Raw genomic sequence first — 5735 nt, 5'->3', positions numbered from 1 at the left:
TGCCTGTGTCAATTTAGGTGTGCTACCTAAAATATAATGGACACATTCAACTCACAATCATTGCTTAGCATTCTAAGTTTAAGTCTAGAAATAAATCCATATTCCTAGTTCGCTTAAACTAATGCTCTGATACCAACTTTGACATCCCCAATTTCACGGCCAGAAAAGACCGAATTGTTTATGCTTTGTTTTATAAAATCAGAGTAATCTTTTGATTAAAAGAGTTGCGGAATTTGTTCCCAAAATAAAATATGATAAACATTTATCAAAACATTTTTGGAAAAGAATGTATTTTCATTAAATAATAAAACCTTGGGATGTCATGTTCGATACAGACTAAAAGCATAAACAATATAAAATAGACCTTATAATAATTATTCAACTACTGATCTATAATCCAAAATCTCTTGTCAAGTCCACCAACTTATACCCTTGTGCCATTACCTGTAATGAAAAGAAAACTGAGTGGGTCAGGCTTGGGAGCCTGGTGAGCATATAGGGTCTTCAACCCACAATAATATAATTATTATATGTAATCAGCAAACAATCAACCCAATTACCCATCCCCGTTATCTTCTTAAGGTTTTACCCTAAGAACCAACTATCCTTCATTCATTTATTCGTAAGGAATTTGGGACGAATTCCATTGCTGCCAAAGCTTATTTATCAAGTACTAAATCCATAGTTATCTGGCGCTAACTCCATAGTCACCAAAGTTCACTTAAAAAGCGCTAACTCCATAGTTGCCAAGCTTTACTCAACAAGCGCTAACTCCATAGTCGCAAACTTTACTCAATGTGCGCTAACTCCATAGTCGCCAAGGTTTACTCAACGTGCTAACTCCATAGTCACCAAGGTTTATGCAATAGGTGCTAACTCCATAGTCACCAACTATTCCATCTACCTATGTTCTACCCAACAATTTTGTAGATATAAATACTTACACAGTTTAAATCATTTAACACCTGTATAAAACTCCAAATTTCCATGCCCATCTCGAATAGAAAAATAACATATAAACACATAGCACGTATTCCATAACAAATACATCATATTTGTGTGTTAGAAGAAAGTAACTACACACTCACACATATAAACAACAATAAACTTAATACACTCAAACCATACTTGTATTATTATCGTGTTTATCAAAGGTAGTATACACTCACTTGATCAGAAGACGATCGGACAGTACTACGACTTGCAAAAGTAGAAATCCTCAGCAGATCTGGTAGATCTCTACAAAAATCGAACTTCTCGCGGGCAGAGCTTCGGCTCGGAAACCGCACCTCTCGAGATCACGGGACTTGCTTCGGGACTCGGGAATATTACCGGGGCTTTGGGGTATTTCTGGCACGCAAAACGATGCAAAACAGGAGAGAGAATGGAGAAAAATAGCAAAGAAGCCGGCTTCCCTCGCATCCTATTTATAGGAGGCTGGAGCCTCGGAGTATGCGGGGCGTACGCCAGTACGCGGGGCGTACTGGTCTGAAATCGTCACTGCGTTCGTCATCCGAAGTCCTCGAGTGCGAGTGTCAACATCTTCGGTGTACGCGGAGCGTACTTCGGATCGGATCGCTGACTCCTCTTCGGATAATGCCGAGGTTTAATAATTAATTTTAATTATTAATTATTTAATAAACTTTGGAAATTCATATCTCTTTCATACGAACTCCGTTTTCGACGTTCTTTATATCCACGCGAAGGTGACACTACGCTCTACAACTTTCGTTTAGATTCCGTCGGCTAATTTTTAATTTATTTTTATTATTTATTTTTAATAGGCCGGGACAGAAATTTTCGTTATAAATTCATAACTTCTTCGTCCGACGTCCGTTCTTGCCTAACTTTTCGTTGTTTCACTACTAACAACGAGATCTTTGATTCTCATTTAGATCGCTAAGGCTAAATATCACTCTAACATAAATTCACTTTTTACGTCATTCAGCGTTGTGCCGGTTCTGTCGCGAAACTTTAACAAATCATAACTTCTTCGTTATAACTTGGATTTTGGCATTCTTTATATGCACGGAAACCTTGTAACATATACTACAACTTAGTTAGGATTATTAATCCTAAATAATCTTCTATCAAAAAGTCATTTTTGACGCTTATTGTCTCTAAATTGACTAGCCCTGATCTACGGGCGTTACAGAAAACTACCGCTGCCAACTCCAAATCATGAGTCGGCTAATTCTTTTCATGCTCTTTCAGCTGTCGAGACAAATATGCTATCACCTTTTCTCTTTGGGTCAAAACACAACCCAATCCAACCCCAGATGCATCGCTATAAACAGCAAAGTCTTCAACTCCATCGGGTAGAGAAAGTATCGGTGCCTCGCATAGCTTCTTCTTTAGCCTCTCGAATGCTTCTTTATGCTTATCATTCCAAGCATAAGTATCTCTTTTGTGGGTCAAAGCTGTCAATGGAGTAGCAATTGAAGAAAAGCCTTGGATAAACCTTCGGTAATATCCGGCTAATCCTAAAAAGCTTCGGATCTCCGTGGGACTTTTCGGTTGTTCCCACTTCATTACAGCTTCAATCTTTGCTAGATCAACCATTATCCCTTCTTGGTTGACCACGTGACCCATGAATTGGTCTTAACAAATCGAAAAATCACATTTGGAGAACTTAGCATACAACTTCTCCTTCTTCAAGACTTCTAACACTTCTCGTAAGTGTCTGCCATGCTCCTCCTAGCTTTTCGAGTAAATCAGAATGTCATCTATGAACACTATCACAGATTTATCAAGGAACGGATTACAAACTCTGTTCATTAAATCCATGAATGCTGCTGGAGCATTGGTTAGTCCAAACGACATAACCAAGAACTCGTAGTGTCCATAACTAGTTCTGAATGCGGTCTTCTCGATATCTTGCTCTCTTACTTTTAGCTGATGATATCCCAACCTAAGATCGATCTTCGAGAAGTAGCTCGAACCTTGCAATTGATCAAATAGGTCATCAATCCTCGGCAACAGATATCTATTCTTTATTGTTGCCTTATTTAGCTCTCGGTAATTGATGCACATTCTCATACTTCCATCTTTCTTCTTCACGAATAACACCGGAGCTCCCCAGGGTGATGAACTAGGTCTAATGAAACCTTTGTCCAACAACTCCTGAAGTTGCATAATCAATTCCTTCATCTCCCTCGGTGCTAATCGATAAGGTGCTTTTGCAATTGGCATTGTTCCTGGTAACAAGTCAATACGGAACTCCATTTGTCTATCAGGTGGTAATCCAGGAAGGTCTGAGAAATACTTCTGGATAATCACACACCACAGGAATACTCTGCATCACCTTCTTTTCCTTCTTAGCATCAATCACGAATGCTAAATATGATGTACCTCCCTTGGTCAAACACTTTCTGGCTTTCACTAGGGAAATGATTCCAGAATTCACTCGGCGTTTGTCCCCATACACCATAAATGATTCCTTCCCAGATGGGTTCACTTTAACTATCTTCTTCTTGCATAAAATTTTGGCATAATTGGCGCTAAGCCAATCCATTCCCAACACGATGTCGAAACCATTATGTTCGAAAGGTAACAATTCTTCATCAAACTTATTCCCATTAAGATCGATTAAGATGTTTTTCATACGATGGCTTACAGGTACAAACATGCCACTAGCAACTTTGAATAATAAAGAATTATCTAGTCTATCAACAGGCAAAGATAGTTTTCTAATTGACCAAACAAGCGCCCCCTAAAAAGTAGCTGGCTTTTCTTGTTAATCTTCATTGAGAACTTGTCTTCAGCGTTAATCTTCAAATTCTTCACAGCTTCAAGATGAACTTGATAAATCTTCAATAAATGAATTCATCTCGAGTGGTTGGGCTTTCTGTAGAATTTGACATTGAACGCACATTGGGTGAGGAGGCTTGATGTACTGATTCTTGAAAGATAACGCTTTCAGTATGAGAATCTTCAGAGAGAATAGAGAGAACGAATCTTCTTGATCACTTCAGCAGGTTCATAGATAGCAGCAGATTGATCGAGGAGGCTTCAATGCAATCTTTCGACAGCCTTAATCCACTTGTTGGTACCTTTCATATTCACATCTTTGTCTGATCGATCGTCGGTATTGTGGTCCACTTAAACACGAAAAATTGTGACAATTTTAGGACATACTAATAATTGTAAGACAAAGTGATCCTAAGTTCCTAGATATTATATCTGATCCTAAGTTCCTAGATACTATATCTTAAGGACCATTCAGCTGACGATGACCAGGGATATTGTTGTCCACCTAAATTGAGCAGCGAGATCTATAGACAATCTTTGAGTGTTCAATTTTAATTGCACTGGAACATATTTCCCACTTCCAGATATGCCCGAGTAATCAAAGACTTCCAGAGTACTCCTTACATCGGGTGAGCAGACAATCATTAGGAGAGAAGATAGATTCAGATAATTATCAATTATAGTTTTAGAGGGATTGAGAAGTAGAAGGATGCATATGCTGTGTACCAGGTCGGATTGTTAGTCACGCAAAGGAGACAACATATGACTAATAGATAAGAGGAGTTTCATAGATTTAATATGCAGATAAATAGATTTGCATATGTTGCAGTCCAGGTTGGATCTCTTCCAATCACGCAGAGGGTGCAACATATGACTGACAGATAGAAAGAAAGAAAATAATTTTCTACAGACCTAATTCATCGGAATTTACCAGTCGCCTCATCAATACCGGAGTTAAGGACATAATCCACACATCAAGGAAAAGTTAAACCACGGTTCTAGATACGGGTTCATTTAATGTGACGAGTAGATTCCCATATATATCTCCCTGCTCAACCTATCCGAGAGTCGTATTGTCAGGCTGAACGGATCTAACTAGGTCAATATTGTCAAGTCTATAGATTCCTTAAGTTCATCTGCACCTAGTCAAGTTGGTTAAATTCTTCGTGCCTACCGACGCATCAAACCATAGCATAGACCCTTCAACTTTGGGTACGTTACGCAGACTCAAATTGCTCGTTATCACTCACTTCCTAAAACATCTCCCTTAAGCACATTCCATAACCAACATATTATTTATTTATTTATTTATTTTTTTGATTTTTTTGATTTTTTTGATTTTTTTTAATTTTCTAGTTTTTGTTTTGTTTTTATTTCCCCCCTAAATTTGTGCATAGGAGAGAAACGAAAGTAAATGCGCAAATTTAAACTATCCTAAAACAAAAATTTATCTTTAAAGCGAATCAACTTAAGAAAAACTCAGGAGTATAGAGAAGAAAACTCAAACCGTAAGTCACCGATTGAATTTGCATCTTGAAGGTCTGAGAACAACACGCGTAATCTCAGAACATATCCGAAAATTCTTCATGTCGTTAAGCACAACCCCGTGAGTGATCACTTCCTTTCTTCCCTTCCCGCAAGGACACATACTCTCCAACAATGTTCTGAGTGTTGTACAGTTGCGAGATGTCCCTTATCCAGTGCTAGGAACAGCCACTACCAACAAACTGAATTTGATATGCCTCCATAGCTGTTCCCGCATAGAGCGGGATCAGTTGGTCTTTGGAACCCAATCTATTTTGAAACTAGGTTGACCTTTGTCATCCTTGGATGGTATTCTCTCCCATGACATGTCCTGCTTATCACAAACAGAAGATGAAGAAATATTAGAGTCGTTAGAAGATTTGGGAGAGTGAGCCTTTGGAACCCATTTGTAGTTGGGTTTAACCCATTTCTTTTTCGATATGATGGGTGGCTCAATACTT

This window comes from Lactuca saligna, chromosome 9, assembly GCF_052625555.1.
Source record: "Lactuca saligna cultivar CGN05327 chromosome 9, ASM5262555v1, whole genome shotgun sequence".
In the NCBI taxonomy this organism is placed as follows: Eukaryota; Viridiplantae; Streptophyta; class Magnoliopsida; order Asterales; family Asteraceae; genus Lactuca; species Lactuca saligna.
Note: the sequence above shows the minus strand (reverse complement) of the source record.